This window comes from Paramormyrops kingsleyae, chromosome 24 (genome assembly GCF_048594095.1).
Source record: "Paramormyrops kingsleyae isolate MSU_618 chromosome 24, PKINGS_0.4, whole genome shotgun sequence".
Taxonomy (NCBI): domain Eukaryota; kingdom Metazoa; phylum Chordata; class Actinopteri; order Osteoglossiformes; family Mormyridae; genus Paramormyrops; species Paramormyrops kingsleyae.
In genome coordinates, this window is record NC_132820.1 from 7672371 (window position 1) to 7687768 (window position 15398).

A 15398-nucleotide genomic window follows, 5' to 3' on the forward strand; every position below is an offset into this window, starting at 1 on the left:
GCACCGACTGCGTCGCCATCTGGGCTGTGGGAGTGGAACGCTGCAGCAGGACAGGGCCGTGCTGGACTGCGTATGTGGGGAATGGAGGTCACTGCGGCTGGCGGAAGCAAATCCCCGTTTCACGATTATGATGGTCTAAGTGGTTCCCTTGTGCTGTTCCTGCAGGGGGTGTTCCTCAGAATGAACGGGAGCACGTGGGCCTGGGTCACAGTAAAGGATATGGAAACTCTACCCCAGTATAGCAAGACATAATCCAACTGACGCCAATGAAACGCCCAGCTCCCGAAATCTCTCGGAATAAAAGGCTATTAATTCCAGCTTGTCGGTTTCATCTGGGGGCTGTTAGACCACATTGCCCCACCCCTATGGCCCAGAAGGAGTGGTGCTCTTGTTCCTTTGTGCGAAGGTACTCGGCTAAATATTAAAGTCCTCAAAACAGAATCTGGGTCTAGCGTGAGAATACAGCGGCATGCCGATTCACTTCGACGTCGATCAGCAGGATTTACAAAGAGGACAGTAACGGTTCTCTTAAAACAACCCAGTTCTTCACTGATGTCATTTTATATTAAAAACAGGTTTTCTCCACTTACTTTTCAAATCACGATGCCCCAGTTCATAACAACAATCACCTGATCCTATGAAATGAGACACATCACGTCACTGGCGTTTGAACCGGTACTTAAGGTTAGAACTTGCATCCATAGTAAATATCCGAAAGATTAAAAGGACGAAATGACAGGCTCTTTCGATTACCCTTTATGAAAGTGTAGTCTGAGGTTAATAACCAGCGTAATAAATGTTGCATGCCTGTATAAAGTCGGACCCGGGTCATGGCAGGTGTCGCTCTGGGGGGGGCAGGCGTCTATAGACTGATATTTAGGTGGGTGTGTGGTCAGGGGTGATGTCGTGGGCGGAGTAGGTAGGTGAACTTATGACGGTCCAGCGTTTCTGACCTCTTCCAAAGAACTTTAAAATGACTCAGCACAAAGCTCAAAAAAGGTCACAGTCAACAGCTTCCGGCAAACAATATGGAAACATCTAGAACATTCCACTCAACAGTGTCGGCCACAGCTGCATCAAACAGGCGCAAATCCCCTGTACCAAGCCGTTAAACCCGTGTTGGTTCTGATCCAGCAGGGAGCCTCCCCCCCCCCCCCCCCCACACAACAACGTGTCACATTTTAAGCCACATTTATCCACTGATTCCCATTTTTTCCTCTTCTCATTGTTCAACATGAAAAACTGTCACAGGCTGATTCATCGCCCATCGAGAGCCCTCGGCTTCGCAGAATCACATGAAACACACGTCCTCTCTGCCTAGGAGGCAGCCAAACATACCACACGGCATTTACGGAAAAACAAAGGAACCAGCAGTAAACAACAATCGGGTCTGAACTCGGATTGTCAGTTTTTTTTTTATAGACAAAAGGTTTTCTAGACATAAACAAACCAATCTAAAGTGCACAATGACAAGGACACTTGCCCTGTGAATAGTCACATGATTCTTAAAGCACATTTGACATTTATTTGGACACTTAGTCTGAAGCAACATGAAGGTCGGAGAGTAGAGTCAGGTAGTCCCTGGAGCAGGGGTAACCAATCTTATCGGCAAAGGGCCAGTGTGCATGCAGGCTTTTGGGATAACCTTCAGCTCTGCTGTTCAAACCCATGTGTAAAGACTCTTCAGCCAATCAGTGCTCTAATTAGTTGCAGTGAAAACTAGTAATGGCCAAATGAAGCTTCATGAACCACTTGCTGTATTTTTTGACCCCACTAGATGGCGCACTTAAAAAAAATGGACTGAAAGCGATCCAAGACTGCCACCTAGTGGGGTGAGAAAATACAGCAAGTGGTTCATGAAGCTTCATTTAGCCATCACTTATGAAAACCCAATGGCCCGTTCTAGATCGGTCATCCCTGCCTTGGAGTAACTGAGAGCTAAGGGCCTTGCTCAAGGACCCAACACTTGACCAACCCCAGGATTTGGACTAGCAACCATCCAATCACAGGCACACAGTCCTAACCTCCTGAGCCACACTGGGAGATGTTCCTACACTGTTGGCCACAGGATTCATGAGTCTGAACAGCAGAGTGTCATACTTCCTCAGCTACCAGGGTCTTTGACTAATCAGCTAAAACAAAACCAAGAATCAAAATTTCTAGGGGGAGGCAGTTCTTCTAGTGACCTTGCGGAGTTCTTTGAGAAGGAGGATTAACCGTTGGAACAAAGCAGCGCTTCAGTTATGAATCCAAATGCGTCCAACATAACGCAGTGATGCATGCTCTTCCAGCAGCATTGAGGCTTTATTTTCGTTTATTTCTGTAATCTCAATGATCTTAATTAAACACTTCAAACAAGTATTATTTGAAATAAAATGGTGATATCGCCACCTTTGGAGGTATTTCAGTGGTATGAAGAAGATCTCCCGCTTCAGGGAGCCAGTCACCATGCAGCTGTCACTTCTCCATTTCCAGAATTTTCTACAGCCATCCAAAGGTGACGCCCAAAGGGAGGGAGTGACCTCAGCCCCCCGTTTAGGAATAACGGGGACCCCACCACTGCAGGTGGCCCACTGTCCCCCGCCTGTCACCAACACGGAGGGGACAGCTTCAACGAGGAGGACCGGCTGTGGGGGTTGCATAAGAGCGTGGGGGGGGGGGGGTGGTTTGGAGGCAGAGCAGGAAGGAGCACCAAGATACACCTAAATATACATACAGGTAGGATGGTCAGACAGACAGACACAGAAAGGTAACTAAGCCTCAGTGCCTGTGATCGGAAGGTCGGTGGTTTGAGTCCTGGCTTTGGCAGAACAGCCATGTCAGTGGGCCCTTCAGCAGGGCCCTTAACCCCCAGCTCCACAGGTACCACTATTAATATTGTTATTATTATTATTATTATTATTATTATTATTATTATACACACACAGAAATAGCTACTTTCACTAAGCTTCCGGTGTCACATTGAAATTATAGGGTTTTATTTCAGTTTTTAATTAAATCTCATATACTTGGTAATCTGATTGCTCTGCGAGTCTGTTGGCATGTTGTGCTTGATGCCAGTTTTAATTTCTCAAAAAAAGGCGTAGAAAACATTTTTTAAAACTGGGAGGAACGGCACTGCAGGCACTTAGACATTAAAAAGTGACAGTGGCCTCCCGGGAGTCAAAATATGTCAAAAATCTACTTCATATTTAAAACGGAAACACCCAGCTTCTCTCACATGAAAAAGAAATCAGTAAAGTAAAAGGTTTTGAAGGTCAAGATCAACCAATCAGGTTACAGACTTATAGGGCCAATGCCAAAAATAAGAAACAATGATGAATATCGAGACACCTCACTAATTCCAAGCAGCGAAAGCTATCCGGGACGGTACTTGGGGCATTTTGGTTTTTAGTTATCAGTTTAGAAAATGAAGGCTAAACACAACATAAGATGTGAGATGCTAAGCTAAATGTACGTTATCACAGGACGCTAGCTTTGTCATCCATAGACGTCAGCTAAGGGCGCTTTTCCACCGCACAAAGTATGGTACTTTCGCTTTTCCACTGACTTCCAGTCGAGCACCAGTACCGAAAGTGCCAAACCAGCTGGGGTACTACTTTGGTACTTTGGGGTGGGATTTGCAAACGTATTTGCTGTTGATTGGTTATGCAAATAGCCTGCCGCTGAAACACAAAATACAACCGGCATCTTTTGAAACACACAGCGAACAGTGAAAAACGAAATAAAAAGCAGTAGAAACAAAAATATAAAAAAAAAGTTAAATGGAAGGATGGACAACACACACAACACAGGCTTTAATCGTCATATGGCTGAATGAACAGGTCCAGCGGGATTTGGATGGCACGACTCGAAATAAAGTATTTGCCGTAATAGCAAGCCGCTTGGAAGAAATGGGGTACAGGTCAAACACCGAACAATGCCGCTTGAAATTCAAAAAACTTAAGCAGGACTACAGGAACGTGAAGGATCATAATGACGTTTGAATTCAACGAAAGAAGTACCGCACCGCGCTTTGTGATGATGTCATCACTTGATGATGTCATTTGGCGCCGGTACCAGTTTTTACGCCAGTGGAAAACCGACACAAAAGAAGTACCATACTTTTGGTACTTTATGGAAGTACCAAAAGTACGGTACCCGGTGCGGTGGAAAAGCGCCCTAAGTTTGCAGTGCATTATCAGAAGATGCTAGCTTTGTCATCATTAAACGTCAGCTTCTACATATCTTTCACATCACTGGTATCTCATGGGCCAATCATTTATAGAAACAATCCATCCTCTCTGACAAAGAATAGGCAACTCCTGTATCACTTGTTAGACTCACATCTCAACATGGAAGTGAAATACTTGGGGTTCGAAAGCAGATTTCCCGCAGAGTTCTTTTTACGGCACATTGTTAATAAAAGGGTATTGGTCAGCAGTGGTGTTCACCCCTGCTCAAACCGAACGTTTGCGTGTTGACCACAAATAGGCACTACGCTAAACAGTAAATAAACGCGTTTGTTATTTAGGAGACGCTGAAGTGGCATGTTCTGCTAACCAGCTAGCTAGCTACAATCTTCGGACTCTACTCGCTAGTTATTTTCGTTTTAGAAGCATCTGAGTGGGAGGACGCTGCATTTAATTTGTACGTTTGGTCCGAATAACAACAAACCATCTCCGAGGCACAATGTCAGTGCTCGATGGCCTCAGGGTCCAACGTTAAGCTGCGTCTAAACGAATGACGGACATGGCGTGTGGTACCACACACGACCGCGACCCGCCCGGATATTCAACCAGAACATGATCCACAGAGGGCCGCCAAGGCACACACTGAAATATAAGCCGTGTTACATCTAGCGTGACCTACCTATCTTAAAAATTACAAGTCACTATAATAAGCTATTTTTAAAAGCGGGCCGGCCTGTCATCACCACACGACCTCGGGCTCCTTGAAAACAAAAACACATTCTGTTCTCCCAGTTTCCTGACATCCGAGATTTTCTCCCAGCATCCCCCTTCATTCTGGGCTCCTCCCTGCTTGTCGCAAACAGAAACTGTCAGGAACAGCTTGGATACTTAAGAATCTCGCTGGATCTGCGGCAAAACAGCCGGTACTGCAGCCATGCTCTAAAGACGAAAGGTGTCGCATGATGACTAACACGTGTAACGTACTTGGGACACACGCAAGGCGTGTTGGATCACCGAGGCATGAAAAATGACACGCAGAAGCTATTTGGTGACATATATATGTGCGACTTCGTTACCGGCATGTTTGCTAACTTCCTCGTAACTAAGTCTCAGCGGTATTGAGTTAACGGCTTTAGCCACATTCAGTGCTATACAGTCACATAATTATGCATCTCAGGAAAAAAATTCTACTCCTGTATTTTTTTTCGTGTCATTTGTAATCCTAGAAATCCAACAGCATGTACGCTTGCCCAACATGCATAGGTCAATAGGACAACATCCTAATTTTCCAGAGAAAGTACATGCATGGTTGTAAGTGAGCTGGGTTGGGACTCTGACCACTGGGTGGCACTGTTCCAGCTGGGCCAGTATAACAAGTGGCATGTCGGTACGGGACACTAGCAGGCAGGCAGTGTGCAGTGCTTATCTCCAAGCCATTGCAAATCCTACCAGCCAGTTCCAGTTTACAGTTTAGGAGGGGACCTTTCTTGGTAAAAATGCCCCAAGAAGGATAACAAACCGGGAAACTCAACTTTGATGTCCCCACAAGGGGCTGTTACTCTATTAATACAAAACACTACAAATAAAGCATAAACCAAAGCTTTCTGATTTAGCTGTTTGCTGCATGTTACCAACCTCAAGATATTATAAGTTTTTTCATTAGATAGGAAGTGATGGAGAAAGTAGATCATCAGTTCAATTCAAATCAAATTTATTTATGTAGCGCTTTATCACAATATTACATTGTCTCAAAGAGCTTTACATTATCCCTGCCCAAAGACCCTAGAGAGCAAGCCAGATGAGAGAGTGGCAAGGAAAAACTCCCTAGTAGGAAGAAACCTTGGGAAGAACCAAACTCAAAGGGGGATGGGGGGGACCTCCAGGGGCCAACAGAGGATGCCAGATGAACAAAATGAACAAAATCCTAATTTATACAGTCCTCATAAAGAAGAACTAATGTGCGTGAGAGCAGGAGTGATGTTCCCATGATGGCGAAGATCCCACACAAAGACGGGTAATGAGATTCCAGGAGAATGGAAGTTGTATTGCCCCCGCAGCCATGTAATGTGTAGCGAGCAGGGGGAAGAGGAGGTGATTCTACACTGTGCTTCACTTCCTGTCCGCCGAAGGGCACCCCCCCCCAGCAGAGTGGGAGGGCGATCCACACTTTCACACAGTGCTGACTGCGAAGGAATGCGAGCCATGTGCCATGCAGTACCGCTACAAGCCAGGCGCCACCTGCATGCCCCCGCCGACCTGCGTGAACCGCCCTACCGTGCGCGAATGCTCCGGCACGGGAGAGCCTTCGTATGGCGGCGGCGAGAATCAGAGCGAGAGGAAAGGCAAGAATGTGAGACAGGGCGGACGAGGAGCGCTAGGGCAGATCTGATATGCGGGGGGCCTGTCGGAACACCGCGCCTGGAAACGAAATCCGCCGCGCTAATCCCCTCCACGCAGGGCGCTGAGGGACACTTGAAAGGACAAGTTGCATCTTTGTTCCTCGCTTTGAACGTCTCCCGTTTGAAGGTGTCGGCCGCACGCCGCACTCCAGGGTGCTTTAATAATCGACATTGTCTCATTCTTTGCCCAAAGGAAAGCGAGGGAACGCTCAGGGGCCAAGACAATCGTCAGCTTGCCCTTAAAGCTCGAGCCGTGACAGTAAGGTCATGTAAACCGAGGACCTCTTCGGGCTTTCGCTGAAGCTGCCCTCGAATCTGGAGCGAGGAGATGAGGGACCTTCTCATCCTGTTGTTTATATTCCTAAAAACGTCACTCTTACTTTGACTGATGCTTTTTGATAGTCTCAAACAGCACTCAGCTCGAGTTCAGAGGATAGATCATAGCTACTTTCCTGTGGAGGTGGATAGTTCAGGTCCAAAGAGTAAAAATCCAGACCAAGATTTTGTTTCAACCAACTAGTTGAGTACAAAGAGTCACAGTTGAACTCAACTGGTTGGTTGAAAAAAAATCTTGGTCAGGATTTTTAGTCTCTGGACCTGAACTACCCATCTCTGCTTTACTGCTAAGTGTTTTCTCCACATTACCAGCAAATAAGCACAAAAATACAAATGGAGAAGCCAAACTTGCTTAAGAGATGCCAAACATCAGCTGATAACAGATTGGAAGCTTCTGCTCCCTCTGGCCTTGATGCCTCCACACACATGCTTCCACAGGCTGGCTCCTATCTACAGTCGGCCCAGACGCAGATGTGAGACTCCCCCAGGACAAGGACTCCACAGCTGAAACGGATGCAATTCCGGAAGAATCTTTTCACCCTGCTCTTAGCCAAGCACTTAATCAGCTGCTGTCTCAAATGACTTAAATGATCCGAAGGTCCATCGACACCTACAGCTGCGCAATATAAAATTCCCCTCCGCTCTAGGGTCCCCAAACCTGCACCCCTTTGCTCTGCAGTTACCCACCTGAATGTCCAGTACCCATGTGGAGATAATGCTCACACACACAGGATTCATGTGGGAGGGGGCAGTGTGACAGTCCCAGTCCAATATGTGGTTGTTTACATTTTTTTAACCCAGTCCATGGGGACCCCTAGACAGTCCACATTTTTGCTCCCTCCCAGCTACCAACAAGCCTGTACCAAGTATTCGGTGTTCTTGATTGGTTGGGAGCTGGGAGGAAGCAAAAATGTGGACTGTCTAGGGGGGGGGGGTCTGAGGACTAGGTTTAGAATCACTGGTTTAGAGCATCAATTATTCTCAACAGTTAATACTTCGGGGGGGGGGGGGGGTTATTGTTACTGATACAGGGCAATAACAGCAGGACACAGTGAAGCTGCTTCACAGAGGAGCAAAACACTAGGAGCTGGAGGAAAACTCTTCCAAAGTCCCCCCCCCCCACCCTGCCTCCAAGTTCTGTTTTCCCCTCTCCCATACTCCACCCCTCCCCTCAAGAACAAAATGTACTTTGGGAAACCTCCATCTGATAAGCAAAGTATGAACTTCCCCTGCCAGTCAACACCTGTAACATCCACACAAGATCTACGGTTGACTCGAAGTGTTACTCGGTGCTGCGGACGGAATAAGAGGCCTGTCAAGCACGGGTGGGGGGGGGGGGGGGTGAGAATCGCGGCGAATCCGCCCCCCGTGAACGCTTTTCCTATCAGCAGGTCATGGTGAGCTTGGAGCCTGTCCCAGGACTACACCTTGGATGGGATTCCAGTCCACCGTGGGGCACAGGCGGCCACAATCGCTTACTCATCCAAAAACTTCATAAAGAAAGCCTGAAGCTGTGATTTACCCAATGAAGCTTAGCACCTCCATCCAGGGAAAACCAAGAGTGGAATAAATGTATTTTAAGCATTTGAAGCCAGCAAAATGACACTTCGCAGCAACAGAGACACGCATCGATGATGATTCTCTTCCGTTGTTCCACACGGTGACTTCTTTATGTGAAGATAATGAGCGCGAACGACGGTGCGGATGGTTAACGGGGCAGAGGTCGGTGTGGGCTGTTACCTGGGCAGGTGCACAAGCCCCAGTAAAGCGATGCTCGTTATGGAGCGAAAGGACAAATACGGGTGACGTACGAGGACAGGCAAGAAAAGCAAGTAGGCGGAAGGGGAAAGTTCAGGCCCAGAAAGCAGAAATTCAGACCAAGGTTTTGTTTCAACCAACCAGCTGAGCATAAAGAGTCACAGTCACAGAGTACTCAACCGGTTGGTTGAAAGAAAATCTTGGTCTGGATTTTTACTTTCTGGACCTGAACTACCCCCCCTCCAAGGAAAGTAGCTATGATCTATCAAGAGATCCATCAGATTGATGGTGGTTGAGATGCCCCCTAAACTCAAACCCAATGCCGTTTGAGGCCGTCGAGACGCATCAGTCAAAGCGAGAGGGACGTTATTTAGGAAGATAAAGGAATTTCTCACTCATTGGGACACGCGTGCCGACGGCCAGCAATCGCGCTGCAGTAAGCGGCTGCCGGCTGCTCTCTGACACTTGAGATTTCCTGTAACCCTGGTCTGTGTGGTTAATAGACACTTTTCTAGTTTTCATACTCGTAGTAGGGGGGGGGGGGTTTGCTTTAGAATTTTGAGGCCTCTTTTCAGCGGGGGCCACTAACCCTTCGGCTTGGGTAGGTTCATGCATTAAAGCGCTCCTGATAGCGGTGTCACGGAAACAACCCGAGAACGTGATTTTTGTTCCAAGTCTGTCTATCAGTAGAGAGCAGATTGTCGGAGACCAAGCCAAAACATCGCCAATCAGACGGGCAACCAAGCAAGTCACTGAAAGCCTGCTATGGATCCTCCTTAAACACCCAACACCGCGCAGTTCTTAAGCTCAGAGATGGATAAGCAAATAAAACAGGCATGTGAGAGTCTGAGAAGTGAACGCGGCCGGGGTTTGCATGTGACTGTGTCCGAGCAGGCCTGCAGAGGAGATTAACTCCACGCGGGCTGCAGTTCTGCAGGTCAAAGGTCAGCAGGAATGTGACCTGTCTGTTCCTCCTCTAATTTCTGCATTCACTCAAGGAAGGAGCCTGGAACGGCACCCACAACTGGAGAGGATCTCTGTCTCCGCGCTAATCGCCCAATCTTTCCTGGAAAGAAGGTCCCACGTTTGCCTGCTTCTGTCCCGGTCACCTTCTTTAAACATGCCGATCTCGATCGGTAAACACGGCGGCTCAAACCGGCGTCGCCCTTTCCGTCACCGCCGGTTTTAACTCTGATCTCTCTCACCCCTTCAGCACATGTTTGCTCAGTTTTCCGAGTCCAAGAGATTTAATGACTTGTCCGGGCACGTAATTCCTGACCAGAGGTTTGGGGGGGGTCTGTGACCAGGGGGGAGGGAAGACATGCTCAAATCGGCCATTTTTTTCAGTCTCTTATAGCTTCCCTGCCCTCCGAACGAGACAGTGTATGCAGCAAGGTCTGATTTCGCTGAGCTGAACGTGAATTCATGCTGTCCCGCATAAACCGGGACTCCAAAATACGCCTGTCAGCACTAACATAAGCATCGAATTTACTCAATCCAGAAAGGATTAGGCAGGACATGACATCAAACAACCTCTGTTCCACCGGGGGAATTTTCAATAGAGTCAGTGACTCAAGGTCAGTGTAATACGTTATAGAGCATGTGACAATTTCTGGCTAAATAGACCCTACAGATACTCAGGATCTCAGAGTCTCACTCAGGATAAAATTAGTAAATACAGGTCAGCAGCTTGCAAATAAGGAATACGGACAGCGGGAAAAGGCAAGCTATTAATATTAAACCCTTAAGTGCTTAGAGCATCATCTAACAAAACCACAAAAATCAATACTGTGGAGTTCTTCTTAAACATATCATTCTGGAAGAGTGTCCCGTCTCCCACGTGCTTCCAGGTTCCCGGAGCGCGGCTGAAATTCCAGGTCAAAGTTCGCGTTCCTGATGCGACCGTTTCCGTGACCTCCCCCTGAGTTTTATAACATTCAGCTTTAGACGGCCGATCGACGGAAGAGCGCTGACAAACTGGCCTTTCAGACGAATCTGCAACCCATCCGCTGCAGATTCCAAACGCATAATGAAAAAAATTAATTGTAGCTATTTTTGCTGCTAGGCTGGATCCCGGACACTGCACCCACCTGTCCGTGAAATGTTTACCGTGGTATTTACATGTATTGATCGCGCTCTGTTTACCCGCGGCGGGGGCAGCGGCTGGGAGGGGAGTCCTCTCCCATTTGGCAGGCGCCCCGAGGCGTATTCCCTTTCAGAGAGATATCGATCGGTCGCTCTTGCCACTATAATGAACACGGGGGCCCATTCATTTCGCCCACACACAATGCGGCACAAACACAGCCGACACCTGCCCGCTCCCCCCACAGACTGGAAAGCCGAGGCTTAAATGAGGAAGAAAGAGGTTGCTGTGATGGGGGGGGGGGGGGGGGGGATTTCCAGAACCACACTACATGAAGATAAACATCCTGGCTGTGCTATCTGGCCAGAATAGTGATTAGGATGCTTAGGCGAGAGCCATCAGCTTACATCAATGAGGACTATAGAAAAATACAAAAGCAGCTTGTTAGTCTAGGGATACGATTCTTGCTTGTGGTTTAAGAGGTCCGGGGTTCGAGTTCTAGATAAACCCATGTTCGGTCTCTCAGTTTTAGAGGGGTGTTGTTTGGCTCAGCTGGTTGGCCCTCTGGGCCTGTGACCAGAAGGTCGTTAGTTTGAATCCCACGCTCAACAGAGTGGTTGCATCTCCACTGGATAAATGTCTGGTTTCATCTCTGCATGTCTTAAAATGTATGTTCTCATAAAAATGGCAAATATATTTACACAGGGGCAGTTTTAGAGAATGGGTGAATTGCCGTGAAACAGTCAAAGTGACTGAGACCAGTGAAGGGCATTTCCTCCTGCAGTTTACTTCTGTGCAAAACACTGCGATAAAGTAACTGGGAGCTACGGAACACACGAGGCTTTGTCCTCTCAAGACCTCCTCGTCCTTCATGCACGCAGAACAGACGCGTCCAGCAAAAAGGCTTCTGGTGCAGCCCCCGCCCCGCCTGCCCCGACCCGGACCGTCACCCGAGACGACACTCATGTTTTCCGTAGAGACCAGGAGAATTTCTAAACCTCTCTCACTGATGGCCACATTCCAAGAGGTGAAGGAGTGACCACTTGGCTTTGGAGAACTAAATAAATACCCAGGCAGCCGGGGGGGGGGATGTTGCAGGGGGGGGGTGTGAGAGGAAAGGGGGTGTTAAACCCAAGTGGAGACAGGGAGACCCATTCCATGCCTTGGGGGGCTTCCGGATTTCAGGAGGCAGCCTCTGCAACCTGAACCTCGCGTGAAGACTCTACTTGTGTCTTTGGCCAACTGCTATGAGTTCATACACGTCGTCTCGCGCTTGGGACTCAGAGACCAGCACCCTGCACATCTCTCTCTCACTCGGGACACAAAGACCGGCACCCTGCACATCTATCTCGCGCTCGGGACACAAAGACCGGCACCCTGCACATCTCTCCCTCGCTTGGGACACAAAGACCGGCACCTTGCACATCTCTCTCGCTCGGGACACAAAGACCGGCGCCCTGCACATCTCTCTTGCGCTCAGGTTTCAAAGACTGGCATCCTGCACATCTCTCTCGCTCGGGACACAAAGACCGGCACCCTGCACATCTCTCTCTCGCTCGGGACACAAAGACCGGCACCCTGCACATCTATCTCTCGCTCGGGACACAAAGACCAGCACCCTGCACATCTATTTCCGGTGCTCAGGAGCTGCTGTACTGGCAGGGTTTGTGATTAACTGGGCAAAATGGGAGACATTACTAATATCCCAACAGCCCTGCCGTTAAATGTTTCTACCTCCAAAATAACTCCCAGCGGCCTGACAATTTTAGTGAAAGCTTTAATTCAAAGCGGCATGCAACTGAGAAAGCGGGGTCAGACAGTCCCCAGAGTAACTGGGGGTTAAGGGTCTCGCTCAGGGCAGCAGCAGTGAAACCACTTTTCTGACTTGGGATTTGAATCCACAACTTTCTGATCACAGGCACAGCGTCCTAACCGCCCCCCACGTAGAAGCCCTAGAGGAGTAAGTTGCGTGGGGCAGGCTGCCCCCCCAGTCTTCTAAAGAGTGATCCCACTGACTGGGATTTAAGCATGGCAAAGAGGGTCGACCTTTAACCTTTCAGCCAGACTGCCCAATCAGTAAACACCAGAGGAGTCTGGGGTCATGACCCAGGGTTGCAACATGATCTACACTATTTTATAAAAATAAATAAATACCTAACTCTCATTCAGAAATAGGGACTCCAGTGAAACAAAGAATTTAGCTGAATATACGGTACGTAAATAAGAACAACCAAACCATGTCTCCCTGGTTAAACAATCCCATAATATTAAGGGCAATAAATCGCATTACAGCAAGAAGCTACAACTTAATAGCTACTATTTCAGTATAATCTCAGGAGATCAGAAGAATCAGTTTTTACTTAACTGGCTTATTAACATGTGGGTTTGATTGTAGGTTAACTGGGGAAGCACGGCATTCTGGGTCGACTGTAAGGGCAACTGGTCCAATTCCGACCCAAGAGGCACGTGCAGACCTTTGCTGTTGTCTAACTGGCCAAGGGCACAGACTATTCCAGAATAACAGTAGTCATAGCTGGTTCATTTTGGCTTTTCGATCACCCTCCGAGGTAAAATATACGAGATCCGGGACATATAGATCGGTTGGACTATGGATGCAAACTGAAGCTTTGAGTATACTTCCGTTCTTGAGTTTCCAATCTAGCATCCTGCCAGTATTTTTTTACAGTTCACCCTAGTATCAGTCACACAATAACAGCAAAGGACCAAAAAGTTTTAGAAAAAGCCACACTGATTGGACTTCTTAAAGGTGAAGATGTTCCCTTCAGCAGATATACAGCAGCGGGATGTAAGAAATTAAATGCACACCGAATCGTCTGACTGTCCTAGACTTGGGTGGGTTAATTTTATTCGATTATACTAGCTTAAGCAAACTAGCTTAAGCCAGGAGTCGAGCTTGTCAACCATCTACACCAGTGTCTCCCAATCCGGTCCTGGCGGAAGCACAGTCGGTCCACGTTTTTGCTTCCACCCAGTAGTGTTAATTTCGTCAGACGAGACGAGACGAAATATGTTCGTCAACGACCTTTTTTTTCATGACTAAGACGAGACGATGACAAGACTGCACCACTGTCCAAAAACGCTGACTAAGACTAAATTAACATGGATTATTGTTGACGAAAAAAGACGAGACGAAAATGTTTTGCGTAAAATAAAAACTAAGATAAAATGTCTCTTCATTTTCGTCTACAATCGTCTCTGCTTTTTCATCAGCTGTTACGGCTTTATTATATTCAGAACGATTTCGCGGCTTCGCGCTGTTGCTCAAGTTACAGGTCTCATACTCCTGCTGAACACACAACACACAAAGCGAACACGAGTGACGAGCGACGACGACATGCTAGGTCGAAGGAAGAGGCTCGATATTTGGTCGCATTTTAAGTACAATGATACTGACAAAAAGTCAGAATGTGTCATCATAACTGACGGGAAACATTGCGGACAAAGAATTTCGGGGAAAACACCACCAACCTTAAACGACATCTTTGTAACTTAAGTTGTCAGTCGGAGTCTGTTGGGACCCAGCTTTTGAATTGTGTTGGTTAAAATAAAATGCTCTTCAGAACAGGTTAATCATTTGTGAATGTGTCTCCTAAATCAGAAATTGAAAACCAGACACGTTTAACATTTGCATTCAACAAAAATCATTCAACAAATGTATTTTGTCAGGTAATTATGACATTTAACCAATGTTTGAGATATGTGAAACACTTTTTTTTGTGTGTATCAGTAATAATTAGGGGTGCACCGATCGATCGGCGCACCGATCGATCGGCCTCGATCACGTTAATTTGAGGGGATCAGAAATCGACCATATTCCCATGAGATCCACCGATCTTAGTTATATGCTTTTAACTCTTTGGGGTCGAGTATGTCGTCGACGACATCGCGTACTTTTCGCGTACTTTTCGCATCTATTTCAGTTTATAAATATCTCGCTGAAATCTTAATGTATAATCATGAAAAAAACGCTGGCTAAATCCGTAATCTGTCTTCTTTTCAAAACGTCCATTGTCGGAAGTATTAAAGTTTTTTTAATTAGGTTAAATCGGCAAAAAAGTAAACCATGTCATCTTACTTTGTTTTACCTGCATCGGGGGCGTGTAGTACCGCTGTCACCCGAAGATCGCTATTCACATTCTAAATAGCCGCATTAGCGCGTATTCAAATCGCATTCGCATGGTAATTTGATTAACAGCGCAACGGTGAAACGCGATCCAGATACATCCCCTTCAGCGCCATAAAAGGGGGTTGGGGACGTGGCCAGGTGACAATGGCTCATTCATACACATGAAAGTTGCTACATATTCAATGAAAGGAGCCAGAAATAGTTACATGAGTTAGGTTTTTCTTATTTATTTATCCAAATTAATGTTGCATCTACACCATTTAGTCATCTTCATGTAGCCAAGACTTTGGTGATCAGATATCTGGGATCAAAACAAACTGCCAGCATTGCTTACTATGTACTTTTCTAATGTTTCTGCAAGTGTTCCAAACTGCATTTTGCAATGTCTATACTTTGATGTCAAATTTCAAACTTAACAAAAATCTGACATATTTACAATATATATTAAAATAAAGATGAGTGTAATGGCAAAACAAATATATAAGAAATAATTTATTTGCCAT

The 15398-nt window shown here is 46.8% G+C and overlaps 1 protein-coding gene across 8 annotated transcripts in view; it reads right to left on the reverse strand.

Moving 5' to 3' along the window:
• LOC111839545 (spectrin beta chain, non-erythrocytic 1-like) overlaps positions 1–15398 on the reverse strand; it is a 64586-nt gene that overhangs the window by 29878 nt on the left and 19310 nt on the right. The gene's annotated exons all lie outside the window — the stretch shown is intronic.